This window comes from Tachypleus tridentatus, chromosome 6 (assembly GCF_004210375.1).
Source record: "Tachypleus tridentatus isolate NWPU-2018 chromosome 6, ASM421037v1, whole genome shotgun sequence".
Taxonomy (NCBI): Eukaryota; Metazoa; Arthropoda; class Merostomata; order Xiphosura; family Limulidae; genus Tachypleus; species Tachypleus tridentatus.
The window spans coordinates 99464078-99478764 of NC_134830.1; the positions used below are offsets into that span (position 1 = coordinate 99464078).

The 14687-nt window shown below is 31.3% G+C and overlaps 1 pseudogene across 1 annotated transcript in view; it reads left to right on the forward strand.

The window, feature by feature from the left end:
* The first annotated feature begins 583 nt into the window (after positions 1 to 583).
* Positions 584 to 14687, forward strand: part of LOC143253172 (carnitine O-palmitoyltransferase 1, liver isoform-like) — a 101266-nt pseudogene continuing 87162 nt past the window's right edge. Inside the window, exon 1 of the transcript XR_013029423.1 lies at positions 584 to 724. The product of XR_013029423.1 is annotated as a carnitine O-palmitoyltransferase 1, liver isoform-like (transcript). The remainder of the gene's footprint in view (positions 725 to 14687) is intronic.

Below are 14687 nucleotides of genomic sequence, written 5' to 3' on the forward strand. Positions count from 1 at the left end.
TAGTATAGTGTTATTATTTTCAAACGAGATCCAAATCCTGAACACTTTGGAATACTTTACAATTCTTCTTCATTCTTTATTTTCCTGAAGAACGACAGTGAACTATTCGAAAGCGCTCGAGTTTTGTGTCTCGTTTAAAAGTTGAAAACTATTATGACTTCTGTATGTGATCCTTTGTGCGAGTTTCTTAACCAGAAAATATGTTGTTTTAGTTAGTATTCCATGTTGAACTCACTGACAAATATCAATGACCAGCATAGAATACGTTTGCAAGTTGACATTTAAGCATGATAAAAGTAAAAGTACTTTAAAATTAAAATAAGTACGCAAAGATATTTACCTTCACAAAAAGAAATGAACAATATAAAGTTCGTACAATGACAAATAAACAGCTTTAGTATTACTTAAAATATTTTACTTAACACACGTAAATTACGAATATACGTCTAAATTTTAAACGGATAATTTAGACTATGTTATGCTGACGTCAAATGCATGCGCGTATCTACTGACCAGGTGATGTTTCTTGGTGCACTCCTCTTTTTAATACTGGCTTACGATATAACTTTGTGAATAAACTGTTTAAGTGACATCTAGTGAGGAAGATTTCAATGACATAAACTTTAATTGTGAAGTACTGTGCTTGTTGCTATTGCATTGGGTTTATGGGTGCGGGTAACATTGGGTTGAACTTTGAAGAGCTTTACGAAATACAAACAGCACAGTAAGATTTTTTATGCATATTGCTTTTATTTTATTCTCCGTAATTATTATAATTTTAGACTTTTCTGATATAGCATATTAGATTTAACTTTGTAAGGTGTATATTATTATTAAAGCTGTACATTTGCGTTTATTTGTTTCATTTATGTATATTAGGTTTTTTCTCCGATTAGTCAGAAACAAAAATTCCAGTTAGGCCCCAGAGCAATGTGCTATTATTTGTAGTCAAAATACTCCGTCATCAGAACTGGAATATTGTAATATACAATTTCTAAATTTATTACATTTAGTAATACTAGATAAATAGTAGCGGTTTATTCGTACATTTTATGATATTCTTTTTAATTTGAGACACAATTCTGAAAACGATATAGTAAGCAGGGAAAATCTTACTTGAATTACACAAAAATGCAATTTATCAAACTAATAAGCACCTTGATAATAGCGTCAGTTGAGGGTTAACAAAAATTGGATAACAGTACGGTGTGAAAATGGGTTGATTTGTATTACTAAATGTATGTTTCTATTAATGCTCATATATTTTATAAAAAAAGTGAATGAAAGACATAAATAACAATATGCGTTTGGTTAAAAAATAATCTTTTTTATATGTTATCACAATGTATAATCTATTTTCTTTAGTTTATCAAAATATATAGTGCATGGTGAAAAGACTTACACATTTTAACTTAAAAAAAGTTAAAAACCACTTTTACACTCCGCTGATTCCAGTTAATTAAAAGAATGCTTATTTTTACCAACGTTTCGACTTTGCAGGTGCTTCAGGGCTGGTACATAGAACTGCTTATGATATTCTATTTTACTCGAGTGTAAAGCGCCGCTAGCAATAAATATCTATTCACTATATTTCAGGTATAAGGATAAAGATAATTACAAAATATCTGACTAACTACAAAAACAAATAGACGGGAAGTTGCTAGAAACAAAAACTTCGAGTTAAACGGATATAACGTTTACGAGCACAGTAATAGTGTTAAAAACAAACTGTAACTTTCGCTAGAGTACGAAAGTGTCAAACTAAAGTTGGACGTTAAATACATTAGTGTGATGTGTTGTTCTTTTAATAGCGGTTTTGTTACATATACGTTGTCTCTGTTCATTTTTTCTTACATTTTTACCGTTAATGGGTATAACCTTCACATATTTTCTTTCATTAAAATTTATCTTTTTGTCTCATATACACTACTGGCCAAAATCTTAAGGCCAACGAACATAAAGAAAAATATGCATTTTGCGTTGTTAGACTCAACCACTTATTCAAGTAGAGCTTCGAAAGATGAAAATAAGAAAAGGGAAAATAAAACTAAAAAAACTTTTTTTAGCATTTAATAAGGAAAATGTGAACACTATGAAATTAGCCTAAATACTGACCATACAGTATGGTCAAAAGTTAAAGACCATACTGAAACGAAGTGTTAATCGGTAAATATGTAACAAAATTTATTCATTTGTGTTCAAGCACTAGCGTTGTCAACATTTTCCACTGACATTTCCTGTGTTACATTGGGTAAAAACATGGCATAGGCTAAAAAGTTGACAGAGTTTGAACGTGGCAAAATTGTCGAGCTGCAAATCCAAGCTCTCTCTCAACGTGCCATCGCTGGTGAGATTGGGCGTTACCACGCCCAAACTGCTGTTGCAAATTTCTTAAAATACCCTGAGGGATACGGAACGAGAATTTCAAGTGGTCGGCCCAAGAACATTTCGCCGGCGTTGAGCAGGAGGATTCGACTGGTTGTCCGGCAAGACACCAGCCGATCGTCAAACCAGATAAAGCCCTAACGGACGCAGAATGCAGCTCAAGAACAATAAGACGGCATCTACGAGAGAAAGACTTCAAAAACTGTAAACGTCTTCAAAGGCCACGCCTCCTTCCACACGAAACAGCTAGGTTAAACTTTGCTGAGAAGCACCAAACATGGAACGTAGAAAAGTGGAAGAAGTTTTGTTCTTTGATGAGAAAAAATTTAACCTGGATGGTCCAGATGGCTTCCAATGTTACTGACACAATAAGGATATCCAATCTGAAACATTTTCTTCACGACACAGTGGAGGAGGTTCCATCATGATCTGGGGTGCTTTCTCCTTCCATGGAACAATAGAGCTTCAAGATATACAAGGGCATCAAACAGTAGCTGGCTACATTGGCATGTTGAGAGAGCATCCTTATTGACTGAAGGCCCTCGCTTGTGTGGAAATGACTGGATCTTTCAGCAGGACTAAGCTACAATCCACAATGCCCGCAGGACAAAGGACTTTTTCATGGCGAATAACTTGTTTCTTTTGGACCATCTAGCGTGTTTGCCCGAATTGAACCCCATTGAAAATGTTTGGTGGTGGATGGCAAGGGATGTCTGTAGAAATGGACATCAATTTCAAACCGTGCATGATCTTCGTGAAGTCATCTTCACCACTTGGAATAACATTCCACCCAGCCTTCTGCAAACGCTTATATCGACTATGCCAAAGCGAATGTTTGAAGTTATTTGCACTGACGGCCGTGCAACTCACTACTGAGACCTCTTATTGGGCATTTCCTACCTTGTTTGGGACTTCTTATTTTCATCTTTCGAAGCTCTACTCAAATAATTGGTTGAGTCTAACAACACAAAATGCATATTTTTTTTATGTTCATTGGCCTTAAGATTTTGGCCAGCAGTGTATATTTTAAATATGTTTGAATTTCTATGTTTGTATAACAATCGTTGTACAGTGACGGTTTTGTTTCGTCATAAGTATCGTAATGATGCACTGATGTGTCATGAGATGCGCATTGCCAAAGTTTTCCTGTTTCTCCAAAGTATACGTCTCCATATGTATATGTAAATATAATAAAACTGTACGTTTTACGTCTGTATAACAGATATTCAGTTTTGCATTCTGCGGTTTTTATGTTTTTTGTTTGTTACTATTTACTGGTCTTTATAAATGTTAGTAGGAAGGTTTGTTGGGTCTATGCGTAGTTGTAAGCGCATTTGCGGTGTCACATTTTGTGTTTTGCAGTATTTATAGGGTTTTTTGAGGTTTCTTTACAAATACGTATAAGGGAATAAACTTTTCATGCTCCAAGATAACCTTTCATTAATCATAAATTGACAAAACTTCCACTCATGGGTAGGATACTCCAGCTAATTTTACAATTATTTTAAAGGCTACGTGTTTGATGTGGCACTTTTGTCTTACTCAGTTTTTGTGGCGTAGCATTGCTTTTGGCACGTTTTATTTGTGATATGAAGAGTAAATTAATAATTTTTCAATGTTTTATCTGTTTTTTTGCTTTATGTTGATTGTCATCTGGGATTGTTTTAACTTTTATAGTAGTTTTACAAATCTTGGTTGTGTTTGTGTTGGCTATGAAAAGAATGCTCATTGCGGGTGTTTTCGTGCATATGCCTTTTGTTTTGGGGGTTGTATTTTTTTAATTTTTAATTTTTCGTTATTTGAAAATACTTATAACATTCGGAGTATCCATCTTCTAATAGTAGTGTTTAAATGGTATTTTTGTTCTGTTTGAGTGGAATTCAGTGTGGAGCCGTTTGATTTATTCTCATTAATTCTACAGTTGTTCCCCTTTTGACTTGGTTTGGATGGTGTAATTTCTCATGTAGAAATATTGCCTTCTTACATTTGTTATTATGCATGGAACTCAATTTTCTGTCTTGGACTTTTATGGTTTTAACTTTCGTCCAAGAATGTTTTCTTCTGCATTGGTTAGTTACTGTGGGAACTTGGGAAGATGTTTAGCAAATAGTGTTTCGTTTTCATGATTACGTAATATGTCGGCAGTGTGTCTGTACCACATTTCTGGAATTAAACCTTCTTTCTTTCTCTCTCTGTGTCAAGAACTGATTTCTATTGTATTTATAATCATTATAGCAAATGTGAATGCTCCTTTATTACCTATTACATCTTCTTTCTTTTGCTTGTACAAAGTGTCTCCAAATTTAAAATAATTTTGTATAGGACAAAATTAAGAATTGTACAAATGATTTCTTATGTAATGTTTGCTGGAAAAATGTGTTGATCATTTTTTCTAATTTCTTTTTATCAAAATATACTAACCCTGAAGAAGGTGAAATGTTGATTAAAATAAAAGTTCTATTTTAATTATTTAAAGTGCAAAGGTAACTTTTTCTAACCTTTCTTCAAAATATTTTGTTTAGTGTTCTTTAACATTTTTGTTTTTGAATTTTGTTTATCACTAACAATTTATGCTCATCCATTTCCAGTTTCCATTATAGGCTTTTTCTTTTTCTTTTGTTAATCTGCAGTTGAATTACACATACTAGAAATATTTACAATCTAACTAATTTTTGTATTATTCTCTATAATAGTGAAGAAGCTTATGATAATGACATAATTATTGAAATTGTGCTACAATTTTATTTACTTTTAAATTCATTATCTACAGGATATACCTGTCTGACTTTTAGTTATTATGATAGAAGTTAGAACTCAACATGTAATGATTATGAACTTCTGATAAAAAGTGTGTTAATTAAGCTAGAAAATAATGTGTTATTAACATTTGACAAATTCTTTCAGGAATGTACCTTAACTCTTATTGTTATATCTGTAAATAAACAGCTCTCCCATTACTAGATTTATTTTCAGATACACAATAACAAGCATACTTTAATATTTCCATTGTTATCTGTAAAAGTGGTGTACTTTGAAATGTTTGAAAAAGAATACCCTACTTTCATGATGGTACAAAATTTAAAATTTACATGACAGTGCTCTGGTGAAGAAAGTTATGTATGTACTTAAGGCATTAAACAAGTCAGAGAATTAATAAAGAATATGTCCCATGTCATGATTAGAGTGTGATACTTTATGTATAAATGTAGTCTTTGTGATGTAACTATTGTTTAAGAAACGTTCTTGACTATATGACATAGCCTGATGAGAGCCAATAGTTAAATCATGAAGACAAACCTCAATCTGTAAAGGGCGTGAGGTAATACAGCATAAGTTGTGTGAAATAACTTATGGACAGCAAGGATACTGAGAATCCATTTGGTTCTTCAAGGCTGTCCTTTCTACCCACCTTTAGGAACAAAAATTAAATTCACCCTTTACATTACTGAAAACTGTTAATTTCTCACTTGAATTGCTGACAACTACCACTGATCCATAAGTAAATTGCCCTGTTAGAAAAATAATTTCTTACTGGAGTCTACTCTGTCTTTCCCAAATCTCAGCTTGTGTCCACTGGTTCTGCTATCTTTGGAATATAGCAAGCATAAATAAAAACAAAACAAACCACTAAATAATCTTGCAGTGTCATAGCTAGAAGTAGTTCAATGGGACCAAAACATTTGAAAATTTCTGGACATTAGGTATGTAAAATATGCATTACTAAACTTACTTAAACAACAATTGTGCACATATTAGTAAAACTTTTCCAGCTGATGAAGGAGGAGAGGGATTTTTTTATTAAAAACTTTAAATATTCAAATTCTTTTTAACATAACTTTTCCCCCTTTTCAAAGGGGGATTAACACCCATAGCTATGCAACTGTAATCTTGTAAATTTCAGTAAGGTCTTCTCTTACCTCTTTTCTGAAGAGAACTTACTTGAAAGGTTTTAACATATACATGTAAGGTAACCTTTTTATTCCTTGAAATAATCCAAGTTTCTTTTCTCTGAAGACAAACTGTCTGCTGATTCAATAGTCTTTTTAACATGAAGCCAAAACTGTATATAGTAAGCCTTAGGAAGGCCTAAGTACTGATTTGTATTGAGAAATATAATTACCTTGTTTTACTTGTAATTGACATTTTTATATATATATCCCCAAATTCTGTTGGCTTCAATACTAACAATAGATAGAGAACAGTTTTGATGGGTTAAGTTTATTATCTATCTCTATGCCAAGATTCTTTACTTCAGTCATGGTATTGAATAGGTTCCAATTATGTTAAATGTGTGATCCAAGGTATTAAAACTTGAAGACATTACTTTCTAGTTACTACAATTAAAGGCTGTTTATTAAAGAGTTGTCAAACCTTCCAATTGTTCTTGGTCATTTTGTATTTCCATTTTTATCAGCATTTTTCGTAAATTTAGAAATGCCCAGAAGAATTGTGTCATAGGTGAGCATAATTTTCTAGTTTCTAAATGGTGTCCCTTTTATTATTATTAATACAAGCAAAGACCCCAGCACTTACCTTTGAAGTCCCTCACTGATAACAACATTCAATTTAAATGTAACTTTTTGTTTTCTCCCATCTAATCACCATTCAGTACAATGTAAGTAACAATTAGCTAGTCTTTCCACATTATCTCATGATGTGATTTTATTAATTAACTTTAACAGATTTGTAAGACTTGAAAATCAGTTGTATCATAAATTGATAGGTGTTTGTATATTTAACATAATTATTTTAATCATGAACTGTAAAAGCATGTGACACTTAAAATACTGGAATTATTGCTTAATGCCATTTTAGAAATGTTCTTAATATTTGTATGAAACTTAAAATATATGGAATGCTTAAGTTGGTTCAAAAATGTGAAAAATATTGCATGTAGTTAAACTCTTAATTTTCTTCAGTGCTGTAGAGTAGTGCTTCTCAACCAGTGCTTGGGTTCCTTGACAGACATTCAGAGGTTCTGCAGAATGCAAGAGTTCTGCATGTTCTAATGCATATGTACATATTAATCACATAACTGCAAGGTTTCATATTGATACAATATAAGAAGTCACTGCATTGTTTTATATCAGTGAGTAAGACTAGGTTCAAACAGATGTTTGAGTTATGTAAGATTATTCTTTAAGAGAGCACACTTCTCATGTGCCTGAGTAATTTGCTTGAGGCATTGTCCATAATTTGTGTGTACATGTGCTGCTATGTAGCTGCCTTAAACATATAAGCGGTCTGGAATTATTGAAGTAATACTGCAGGAAATGTTTTATGTAATGAATGCTGTGAAGGGTTTTTGTGACACAAATTTGATGCCAAAAGAATTTTGTGGAATCAAAAAGGGATGAGAATCAATACTTTCAAGTAATTTTGTCCATCTTAACAATATATTGGGGATTTCAAGTTTAATTAGGTTGTATGTAATATGCAATTTACAGAGATAACTCAGTTAAAATAAGCTTGTTTGTGTTTGTTAATGCTGGAGACATTTTGTTATGTTATATAAAACTGTTTGAAGAATTAATCTCAAAAACGAATATTTAACTTGCATGTAGTTGCATTTGCACAATGTCAAAATGAAATATAATTAAAGCACACACTGTTTGAGATTTTGAGCTTACTCTTGCTACTTTTGTGCATTTTAGTGGTATACTTTATTGCAGAAGATTTATAATATATTGGATTAATATACTTACCATGTAGTTTGTTATTGCTTAAGAAAATATGGAAGAAACAAAACAGTATTGAATTATAGTGTTGTTGAAACATTGTAGTTCCATATGTTTGGAATAGTTGCCCTGTAAATTAACGAAGATCATGTAATTTAATTTCTTGTTTTTTGAGGATGTGGTTATGAGTAACCAGGTAGCTTCTTTTTTAATTTTACAGTTTCAGAAAAATGTATGCCTAAAATTTTAATTCTGCTTTTGCAGTGTATTTACTCTGTGACTAAAAGTTGAAAATCTACTATGAGGTTTTTTTTGTTTTTTTTTTCAAAACTAGAGTTATAAATCATGTAAGACATATCAGCAACTACTGGAAAAAAACCCAGTAATGAACAGATAAAAAATATTTTAATCATTGCATTTTTTAAAAACATCTTTATCATTTCCTTGAATGGATAGATGAAACAATTGTTACTGCTTCTGTTGATTTTGTGGCCAAAAAAAATTAGTTTGTTTGGTAGACAATTATTGAATAACAACAGTGTTTCCAGAAATATTTACAGTATTTCATGAACCTATGAGTGAAAACAGAGGAGAATGTATTATTATATGTAAACCATAACATGTCTACTATATTTGGTGCTTATGTGGTCTTTTGTCCAATGGCAGGGCTCATCAGGCTATGTGGGATAGTATAGGTAGAGTGATCTAGGTGTTATGTATACATGAGGACGTACAAAAAAGTGTCCCCTTTGAAAATGTTGCTAATTTGCTTTATCTTTTATTACATAGCAGAAAAATATGTATAACTATATGTTTTTAATATATACTCATTGAGATCTGTTTAAAAATGATATCAAATCCTCATTTTAATATGGATTGCAAAAACACCCGAACTTTTCATGATTTTAGTTACATATTTTCATAAAAAGTGTGCTTCTGTTGTAGTTTCTTAGATTTTTTATTCCAGTTAGTAAAAAAATGATCAAACAAGTTCAATCTAAAAAGTATGTAATGTTCCTAGTGGATGTGTGGGAGATAAGTTTTAAAACCTCAGTTTTCTAGTAGGAAGCTATCCATACAGATAATAACAAGATCCTCATCAGTGTTGTTGGTAAATTCTAGATTTGGAGATTTTATGAAATTCTGGATGTTCATGTGATTTTCCTGAGATATTCCCAATGTTAGTGTATATTATCAGAATATTTCTGTGTCTGAGTGGTGCAGGTTTCAGTATTTGTTTTGTTTTAGTTAGCATAATATCAGAAAAGTGTTGTCTTGTTTTATATATTAGAGATTTATTTATTGTTTCTTTTTCCATTTTATGATTTTTTGTCTTGTCCTGTTGTTAGGTTGTAGGGATTGGTTGTGATATCAGGGCAACTATTTTATAAGCCACATTTTGAAAGCAGTATATGGGATTCTACTTATTTTGTCCTACTTTGTTTTTTAGGTGCAGATTCATGTAGGTATGAAATAAGTTAAATGGTCTTATGAGTGAAATGTAAGTAGTCCTGAGGCATTAACAAAACCACATTTAAGTATGTTTAATCATCTGTTAGCTTTAGAAGTTATATCATTAATATGTTGAGTAAATGTCATAGCTGAGTAGTTACTCCTAGCTGTTTGGAGTTTTACTGCAATGAATAATCTCATTATTAAATTTTAATTTATGTTTCTATGCATGTAGGTGGTTGATGGTTGTGAAAAATGGAGACATTTGCTTGGCTTGAATACTCAATTTATTTGCACATTTAGAAATGTTATTTAAAGCTTTGTTGATACTTATTTGTGATTTTTATGGGTTTCTTTTGGATGTCTATATTATTATATTATCAGAATAGGTTGCAGTATTAAAATGTCTTTGGGGACTGTCATTTAGATAAAAACAGGAATGGGCTAATGACATTAATCTGGGGATTTCTCTGGTAAAGTGGATGAGTTATAGAAAGAGTATTATTAAATTGTACTTTGATTTTTATTATGTTAGTGATTTATATTTTAAATATATGATTTTGTGCATTTGGAAAAATAATACTATCTTAATAATTGTTTTAGCTTGTAATATGTTTGATTTTTTACTCTATGTATGTCTGTGTACTCACATAATTGCTCTAATATTGTAAAAAGAGGCAAAGCTAATGCATTTTTGTTCATGTGTAATATGTATTACTTGGAAGAAGTAAAAGTCTATTTAATTGTTTATACTTATTATGAGGTTGATGTTTAATTTAGATTAGAAGTTACAATTATTTTACTTTAGCTTACTGCCAGTTTTCAGAGAAAAGTTATGACATGTATATGAGAAGCTAAACTCAGACAATGCCAATTAATGCTGGTTCATAAAGTACTTTTGTCATAATCCATCTACTGGTTTTCGTGGTTCTGTTCAAAAGAATTGCATCATTATAGCTAGTGAGGAAGAAGCTTTGGATAGGCATAGTTAACAATATCACAAAGATTTTTGCCAAACATTACATTAGACTGTTTCTTTTTTCTCCTTTATAAGGAGAAAATAAAAAATAAATAAACTTGTGTTATGCAAGTCAACATGATATAGTAAAGGAAAACATGTTGGAGTCAGGATGGTTTGTCTGTGTAGTTTCTGATACTTTACGCTGTTGGACAGAGAAATATTGACTAACAAATTTCCATTCCCTTCATATATTGTTATTTTATGTGTAGTAGATCATTGGGCTGTTTTTGCAAGAAAATTTTCGTCAAATGCATGGGGATATAGATCTTTTGTATGATGTAAGACCTTAGTTTTTATATCACAACCAAACATAACATAATGTTTTGATACAACATGAGACCTATTGGTCCATCTTGGCTGTTCCATGATCTGAATTAACTTAAAAGAGTTAAAGCCAGCCCTTATTATTCATATACTTATCAAGCTCTTTTTTTAAACTCATTTAAATTTATTACCTTTGTAACATCTGAGGTCAACTCATTTCAAAGGCCAACCATCCTGCTAGAAAAATAAAACTGTCTTAGCTGAAGATGACTCTAACTCTGCCAAAATTTATACTTATGTCACCTAGTTGTACTATTCTCACTGTTAAATATGGAAAAAGATGATGCATTAACACTATAAATTCCTTTTACAGTCTTAACCATCTCGGTCAAATCCCCCACTAACTCTTCTGTTTCAAGGGTAAACAATTTGAGTGATTTCAGCCTTTCTTCATATGACAAAACCTACATTCTAGGCATCATTCTAGTAAACCTCTGAATCCTTTCCAACAATTCAATGTCTTTTCTAAGGTAAGGCTGAACACAATATTCTGAATGTGGCCTGACCAGTGACCTGTACAATGTAATTATAACCTCTATAGACTTTTATTCAATATTTCTGTCAATACAACTTGAAATCATATGAATCCAGTTTGACTGAAAATCATTTGTAACAACTTTCTTCTTTTTTCCATCCAGCAACTCTACACAGTTTTATAACTTTATTCCTCACACTTGCAGTGACATTTTTTGAAGCCTTTTATTTAGCACCTTGTCAAATGCTTTTATAAAAAAAAGTATAGACACGCCCAAAACTTTGTACATAAAAGTTTTATGGACCCCTTTTTTGGATAAATTTCCAATAAAATTAGGTTTCTAGCATTGTTTTCCATGCTTTTTGTGTTTAATACACTTAAAAAAAGGGAAGCACTGTACTTCTGAAGGGGGACATTATTGCTGTTGTTAAAGTAAGACTGGTGTTTTTCAAACTTTTTCGTTTAAGAACCACTTCGGTGGGGAAAAGACCCTATCCTGGTACAATAACAATAATTTTCGCTTGCTACTGTAAAAAAAAAAAGAATGAAAAAAAAACAACAAACTCGTCAGTAAGAAATGTAAGAATGATACTGTGTTTTGATGTTACATGTATTTTGGATCAGTCAGCAGACCACCTGGAAATTTTATATGCAAAAACGGCTCGTTTGGGCTGAGAAAACACTTTTACATCAGCCCAAACTTTTTCTCAGCCCAAACGAGTCGTTTTTGCATATAAATTTTCTCAACAAGTGGGTTTCTCGTCATCACAGACCACCTGGAAACACTCGCAGACAATCAATGAGCTTGATACCACACTGAGAATTACTGATATGCGATAACCGCATTCCAAAAAATAACGTACACGTACGTCGTTTTCTGCTTTCTGAACTTTCTTGTAATATCCATACTCTGCAGTATGATGTATGTAACTTAATTTTTGAATTATGGAGCTTCTTAACGTGTAATTCTCGAATAATAATTAATTGGAAAGCATATTACAAACATCTTATTGTAAATTCATGTTTGTGTAATTCTGTAAATACATTGAAAATTTGGTTTCGATACTCGCGGTGAAAAACATAGTACATTGTGCAGTATCATGTTTAACAACAAAATAACAAAACACCATTTTTACGCTATTTTTACAACGGTTTGTTTACTTTGATGTGAGGTCGAGGCGATTAGAGGGCGTGGCTACAATTTACAAGACGAAAATAACACGGAAGTTGTTATTTGTTTCGTATCAAATATAATAGAGAATTCGTAATTCTTTAAATATAAACCTCAGTTTTTAAATGTTTATGGAACAAGCTGTGGGAAAGAAACATTATTTTGGAAAGTCTACTTAATTGATTTTAATGAAACTTTAAAACGTCTTTACAAAAACTGTATATAAATGGTGTCATGAAATAATAAATTAGGAGCTCACTCGTATTTTAAGTGAAGTTACAAACAGCGGAGGTCTATGAAGTCATTGACCATCGGGGATTTGACATACATACATACATATATATGAGCGCACTTGTGTGTATATGTATCTATGTGTGCGTATGTATGTAACTCAACGTTGTTCATTAGTGTTATTGGAAACGGGTTGAACAGGTGTAAGTTCAGTGTTTGTGTGACACGGTTTGTTTTTTTTATTTCAAATAGGTACTAGAAATATTTGAAGTAATTGCCATTTTAGTTAGTTTAATTGTTTGCAAGTAAATGAATTAGAATGATAAAGAATATTAAGATTTGCACATTTCATTTATATTTAGTTGAAAATGTTTTGTACATACTGTACACTACAAGTTTGGTACTGTTATTGGTATAAGTACTAATAGTAATATCTTTTTAATTTTACGACATAAAAATATGTAAATATCTACCAGACAGCCATTTGTTCATTTTCGTTAATCAGAATGTAATGTTTGAATATCAGAACTATGTATATATATTAAAAAAACTTCGAGAGATTTATTTCTTATTGCTTTGGTGATATTTGTTCCAAGGCTCTCCAGAAATGACTACCTATCTACTTCAGGGCCCATTGTAAGGAACATAGTGTGTACATATTTGCAATTTCTTTGAGTAAAAACAAAATACCGGTTTCAGTTAAAGATCAAACATGGTTAATATGTTGGTAACAGATAGTTACGTATTATTTATTGTAACCAACTTATAAACTTTCATTTTCAGTAAGTGGATTAGTTATAGGTTTCAAGAATATAGATAACAGTATGTTATCATAATCATCTACAAAACACTTTTATTAAATTGAAAGTATAAAAACTTAACATCATTGTTATGCTTTATCAAAAAGCCATTGAAATGTTATATATTTAGATTTGTCAATATAGCAGCATTTTATTACCAAGTATTTAAGTAAATGAAGCTTGTTATAAACATATTAGATACAATGAAATTTTTGGATACTATCACAGCTACATTGTATTTGTAAAACAAATTGTAAAGTGTTAAGTTACTTGTTGATCCTATGTTTTTATTTTCATGTATTATTTAGAGAAGGTAAAAACTTTAGTAATAACATATTTAAATATAAGAATAGAAAATAAAAACATTCCATTCTAAAAGTAGGAGTGGTTGAGAGAGTGATACTGAGAAAGGTGTTGTACAACTTGATGAAGACTTAAAAGTTGAAAGAAAAAAACAGCATGATTAAATGTTTGTAAATTTATAAGAGAACTTTCACTAGGTAAAACATCTAAACCAAACCAAATAGTTTTTTGTATCCTCATAGGTGTTCAAGACATAAAAAAAATTTCTAAACTGATGGTCTATGCCACATTTTTAAGCACACCATTTTTTGAGTTTAAAATTATTTTTCTGCTAAGTATATAGTAGGTGTATTGTCTGTTTTCTATGCTTAAAAGTTTTCAAGCCTATTACTTCTGATATTTGAATTTAAATTCCTAAATTTTTCATTGTGAAGTAAAATTTATGGGACTAGGGAAACCTGTTGTCTCATCCAAATTAAAAAAAAAAAAAAAAAGCCAAAAGCAAACAAGTCCTATTCACTTAAATATTTATTAAGTCTTCCCCTATATTTACTGCATCTACAATATCTGAAAGCAACACAATCCAGAGGCCAGGCACTTTGTTAGGTAGATAACTGTCTGTGCTGAAGATGACTCCTACTGTGCTAAAATATATATATCTACTTTCTTATTCTGTTTCTCCACTGAGTAAGAAAGATCATGACACAGTAGTATATTATCAATTTCCTGAACACACTTGAGCAGCCCATCCACGTTTTGTCAATTATATCATTATTCAGCCAAAACAGGTGTATCATCCTAGTAGCCCTTTTTCAAGTTATTTCTAATAGTTAAATGTACTGTTTGA